Source organism: Lethenteron reissneri, unplaced genomic scaffold (genome assembly GCF_015708825.2).
Source record: "Lethenteron reissneri isolate LAM-NWPU_2019-01 unplaced genomic scaffold, ASM1570882v1 scaffold_185, whole genome shotgun sequence".
Classification (NCBI taxonomy): Eukaryota; Metazoa; Chordata; class Hyperoartia; order Petromyzontiformes; family Petromyzontidae; genus Lethenteron; species Lethenteron reissneri.
The window spans coordinates 284,370-290,581 of NW_026891608.1; the positions used below are offsets into that span (position 1 = coordinate 284,370).

Genomic DNA, 6,212 nt, shown 5'->3' on the forward strand with positions numbered 1-6,212 from the left:
TTGTGAACGGCTGTTGTTGTTGTACATGTACCTGCATTCGTTATCTATGCAAGTGTTGCACAATCCTACACTGCTCACTTAGCCTCATCAGGCACTCATCGCTTACCTCTCTTTATTAAACAGGTCAAGTTGCACCGGCAGAGCAAGGAGATGAGGCAAATGATGAAGAAGGAGAACGTGAGACCTCAATCTAACGAAGCCAGAAGTCCAGCCAATCAGTCCCAAGCAACCTTAACTAACACAACCAATCGAGTCAACGATCAAGACGCCAGCAATGTAGCGATGTGAAGTTGAACCGCAATGCCTCATTAGGTTAATGTAAAGCTACCAAAGTCCTGGTTTGGTCTGGACCGTCTGAAAATGTTGATGTAGAACGCGAGACTTCAACTGTGTGGGCGTGGCTATAGAAATGTGGGCGTTGCTGGTGGTGGAGGGAGGGGCAACCATCTGACCACGTGTCACGGTTGAGCCTCCCAGACACGTGGTAGCTTTACGTTCATTTTGCAACGTGCACTGTCGTGCTGCCTCACAAATGACTGGCATAGAGACCCCGGATGTTTACACAGAGACCCATAGATTCACATAGAGAACTATAGATTCACATAGAGATAATATATTAACAGAGACCCAAAAGCTCACATAAAGACCCACTAATGGACACAGAGACACATAAATTCACACAGAGACCCAACCACTCACACAGAAAGCAAATGGCTAATATAGTGACCCATTCATGAAAATATAGACCAGTACACTTTATAGAAACCCATAGACTTAGATAGACACATGGTTGTGATTAAACTGGGCTCTCAAATGCGGTGAGTTTGATGGTCTCAGCCCGGTCACCAATGGACTGCACAAAACAAAACCCATCACGTAAATTTGTCCCATCGTACCTCATTTGTTCGATAATGTAAACGTCTGCTTGGCTGCCGTGCGACAACGCCTCAAGGTGAGTCGTGTGAGGCATTGCGAGCCCAGATGTGTGGAGGGTATGAAGGGAACGAAGGATTCTTGTGACAAGTCGGGTCCAGTCCCATTCACAGCCATTTGTTTCACACACCGGGGTCGCACCGCTCTGCAACATTTACAAGTGGATTCCTTGTGCCATGATATGACGCTGAAAGGTGAATTATATTCTGTGAAAAAGTATTTTTACATTCGAGTACAGCAAACTCTTCGCTCTAGCGGGTTTAGCTATCGCGGTTTTGCAGTTTCGTGCCAAGGCTATTGAGGTGCAGAGTTCGCCGATCGCGCCCCTGTGACTGGACCATTCGCGGTTGATCACGATATTTCTGTACGCGTCGTAACTATACTGCTCGTGATGATGCCGCTACTGCCGCGGAAGAACACACGGGGTGCCGTCTTACCTCCGTCTTATCTCCATCTTATCTCCGTCTTGTCTCCATCTTGTCTCCCGTCTCTTCTCAAGCGGCCCATTGCGGGTGCCGGGTCACGCGGTGTTTCCAGCCTCGAGTGAGGAGGCAGTGATGTTCAGCCGCCCGCGATTTTTCTTTCTATCGTGCGATAGGAACCGTGAACCAAACCCCATTTTTCCCATTTACCCACATGTCTCCGTCCATGTTTTTCAGCAAAACCCAACAACGTAGATTCCAAAGCCACAACAACGATGCTGAGTTGTTTTGGGGTTAATGGCCAGAATCTTGACATAGATCCCAGAAACAAACACGGGTCATTGCGATGGTAACAATGACTGTTCTGCCTCACAGCAGGTGTCTTGCCTCACGGCAGATGTGGGGCGTATGTACACAGGAATTTCCTCTTTTTGATGCTAAGTTTGGTCACGTGACTAGGAAGTTGCGATTTAAGATTCCCGCTCAACCACGCGGGCGTCGGCCATTACACATATAATTCAAGATGGCGGCACACATCGCGTCCCAGTGAAGCCAGCTGCAATTGTCCATTGTGGGACTTTAAGTAGCATTGTCTGTAAGTTCGTTTATGTTCTTATAATATTTGCAATGCTGTTATATTGTTATAATGACCGTTATGATGCTGTAAATGCCTTTATAATGCTGTTAAATTATCATAAATACGAGGCCTAGTTAACAACGAAGCCTGCAACTTGCCTTGTTATGACTGTTACCTGTAATCGAATAAGTCGAGTCAAACTTGTACCCAGGTAACTATATTGCGATCTTGAGAGCAAGGATGACAAAATGTCTCATCCACAGTGAAGTGTTATATGTGTAGTAGAGTTCACGACTCTTGGACGCCGGAGTTGGAGGCACACGGGTTTATTTCACACAGCACGGTTGTGGCATACAACACTAGAGGGGGTATCGGCCCCCTCACCCGGCTAGCTGGGGATACACGCGCTAGCTACTCCTAGCCTGCCTCCTAGTCCTCCACTAACGGGCTAGGGGAGGCTATCTGGCCCGACACTGGTAAGTCGGGCCCGGTACCCTGAGTCCCAGACCAGCTCTGACAAGAGCACCGGCTCTGGATCTCGGGACCACGCCGCTGGCTCGGTCCTGTTCGGCCCTGATAAGGACGGCGAACCAGGGGAGTCCAGGGCTCTAGCTAAGACGTCTTCAGTCTTCACTGGTTAGCTTAACATTCTCCTCGAGCCCTCCGACACATCCCCTTTTATACCCACCCCCCCCCTTGAGGGGTGGGGCCCCGGGGGATCATAACTCCGAATCAGCCTCCCCAGGGTGCCTGGCGCGGACGTCGTAGAGAGCATCTCCCCGTGCACTCACGTAGCCCCGCCCACTGTGTTTGTTTGCCATAAGCTGCCATGCATAACGGGCTCTCTCTCTAACACCCCTACATATGTAGTGCGGTACATTTGGGGTGCATTGTGATGAATACACGATGTGCCTTTACGTAACACAGTAGCTTATGCTCTTGTATAGCTATCAGTGGTAATGTAGATGCCTGGTCCATCCAGGATCTATTGTTGAGAAACATGTTATCTAAGACAATGTTATGATGCTGTGGTGTTCATTCATTGTGTTGGTGTTTCTGGGTATTAACAGATGCTGTATCTGTGCTGTTTACTTACCAGTATTGCCTCGTTAAATTCAATAAATTACGTTTGGAGTGGGACGTTCATCCTGGCTCTGAGGGTTTATTGGACGCGAGGTTAACTACTCAGCTAGCGGTGCAACGCAGCGCACAGCGAGGCCGACACAACGACTGACCTCTATTGGCAGGAAATACAGGCACACCACTTATAGCAACTGTTTACCAAGAACGCATTTTGAGCGCTATACAAGGTATGCCTGTGTAGGGGATGTCCAAGCCATCCTCACACACTCGCACCGCACAGACACACAATCTCCGCACTCAACATAGCACACACCAATCACGCGCACGGGAATACACTAGACGGGGGTCAAGGGATTAAAGGGCACTGACGTCACACGCACACGGCACGCGAGACAGAGATGTGGATTAGGAAGCAGGGTGGAGATGGAGGGTTTAAAAGGGGCTGTGAAATGCGTGTTCGGGGTTGCTTTTGAGGAGCGAGTGTGGCTCTTGTTTGAAGAATAAAGAAGTGTTTACACCATTGGAACCTCATTTGCCAGTAAAAAATATGATAATTGGTTTTTTACCCTTTTATCTGGTAACAAAACTGACACCTTTTTTATTTACAAGGAGTCATGTTTGCACTGTCCTTGAAGTTGATTGGTCCAAATCTTGTAACTCAAAAAGCTGTCTCGGGTGTGGACCAATCAACTTCAAGGACAGTGCATACATTATCAGAGTTGTGTTTTTTGTTTGCATTACGACTGCAGGTATTGTGGTCTTTGCAAACATGACTCCTTGTAAAAAAGGTGTCACTTTTGTTGCCAGATAGAAGGGTAAAAAAACAATTATCAATAAAGAAGTGCTTAACCAGTCTCCGACTTCTCTTCATCTGGTGGCAGCGGTGGGATGTCTCGCCTCAGCCGACGCAAGATCCCAAGGGGGGAGACTCAGCTAGAAGATGCTCTAGGGGCCCGGGACGAGAATTGCTCGGAACCAGAACTGACGAGTCGGGATTCATCCCCCGGCTCATCGGCGGGATCCGAGGCAGCTGCTTGTCCCGTGTGGGCACCTTCCTCCACCAACCCGGCAGTGCAGACCCAGCGCCGCCGCCGCTGCAGATCGTCCTCTAGGGATCGGAGGAAGAATCAGCTGCTGGAGGCAGTAACCATGCTGCTTCGCCGGCTAAGTCCTGAGGTCGAACGAGCGGGGGGAACTTCAGCCTCATCACCTCCCCAGCAAGGGGACTAGAGCCATGGTCAGCCTTCCAGACCCGGCACTCCGCAGCAGCTATCAGAGGATGGAGCAGCACCAGCGATGCCGCCGACCGTGAGCCCCGCGAGAAAACCCTGGCCTGTCTTCCTGATATCCGCCGACAGCAGCAGCAACCGGGGTACATGAACGACCGGAGCGCAGCGGAGACCAGCCGACCTGGCAAGTGGCAACGGCACAGGGTGGGAGCGAGATTGAGCCCGAAACTCGGCCCAAAACTTCCACGAGTTCAGGCGCTGGTCGGGACTACGGTCTCGATCCCGCCTGGTCAGAGGTCGCAATCGGGTACCCGATACCCGTACCCGGCTGGGTACGGGTAGCCGTTTGCGACCCTGGTGCGGTCGGGTACGAGTAGGCCGTGAGTCACCGGTGAGTAACCGTTTGTCACTCATTTCGGGTAGGGTACGGGTAGGGAACGGGTACCCATTTACGACCCTGGTGCGGCCGGGTACGGGTAAGGAATCAAAACCCATTTGCGACCTCTGCGCCTGGTGCGCAGGCCGTGGTGTCGCTTCGATATCGCACCCCGCTCGTCACTTCCCGGTCGGATTCGCCGCTCATCGTCTCTACGGTGCCATCGGTGGCTGGTGCTATTGCTTAGCAGCATCTGACACACGCGTGCGCAGGAATCAGCCACTGTTCCTGGAGGTCCTTAACACGGCTGACACACCCATTACAGTTCAAGACGGGACCTTGTTTGCAAATGTCAGTCCCATGCATTCGGATCCTGAGGCGCAGACCATCAACAATGTGCATTTGGATGGTCTGTCAGTCAGCGCAGAACACCGATCTATCAGCAAAGGAATCGGGGAAGATCAGGACTTTTTGTGTGATACTTAATTTGGAGCTTTCGTGACTGCAGGAATTACTCTTTGGTTATTTCGGTAAAGTCACGTATAAAGAGAAAATAATAAATTAAATAATAGCATACGACGTTTCGATTGCAACACAAGCAATCATCATCATCAGGTATAAATGAAATAGAAACACAAATCTAGTATACTTAGAAATGTAATGTAATACAACAGTCGGATAACATAACAGTCAACACCCTACCTGGTTGATTACGTTCTTCCTGAGAATGCTAAATTTGAGAGATAAAACACAGAACCAGAGACATATAGACAGACATAAGTGGAGACAGATATCACATAGATGCCCTTATAAAACTCAACATTTAACCTACTCACACCGGCTTGTGCCCGCCCTCACAGTCGGGCATATTTGCGGAATACACCACGCCGCCGTTGACCCTGGCCATTGACCGAGCAACCCAACGTTCCTACCAGCTCCCTCCGCAGGAATGTGTTTCTGAGAGCCAGACCTTCAAAGCAACATTTTTTAAGCAAGGTGTGAGCTGGTGAACATGCAATAGTATTATGAACATAGATGGCAATTCCACCTCCTTTAGACCCTCGGTCAAGCCGAAAAAGGGTGTAGTAGTCAATCGTAATCTACAAGTCATTTACGGCAGGAGTGAGAAATGTTTCTGTTAGGCAAAAAATGTCCGGGTCCAGATTTGCCACTTCTAGTTTTAGTTGACTTAATTTCATCACAAGCCCTCTGATGTTGACATGTAGAACACCAACACTTTTTTTTCCAGAAAAATCTACAGAATTATACAAGTTATTTACATTTGGACCAGGATGAAGCTCAATACCACCCAGAAATAAGAAAAGTAGAATTAATAGTTTGCACAGGTATTTTATGTGAAAGGATGAAGAGCGGTGAACCTTGGACGAATAGCAGCAGCTTGCAGATGGTGATATTTTTAAGAGCAGAATAAAGTTTGGAAGGAGTGCTGGTGAAGTAATGGGACAAAGATAGGGTTTAAAAGGATACAATGATAGAGTGTAGAAGTGTCTATAAGCTGTTTCATTAGCAGGTGTAGTCGCAAATTGAACAACAAGTATGGACGCGAAGTAACGAGGGTAGCCATTTGTAGA

At 48.9% G+C, this 6,212-nt stretch overlaps 1 protein-coding gene across 1 annotated transcript in view; it reads left to right on the forward strand.

Moving 5' to 3' along the window:
- LOC133339382 (cell adhesion molecule DSCAML1-like) overlaps positions 1-2,779 on the forward strand; it is a 195,313-nt gene extending 192,534 nt beyond the window's left edge. Inside the window, exon 13 of the mRNA XM_061547523.1 lies at positions 124-2,779. The gene's annotated coding sequence lies outside the window, so the exon portion shown is untranslated. The remainder of the gene's footprint in view (positions 1-123) is intronic.
- Positions 2,780-6,212: the final 3,433 nt, after the last annotated feature.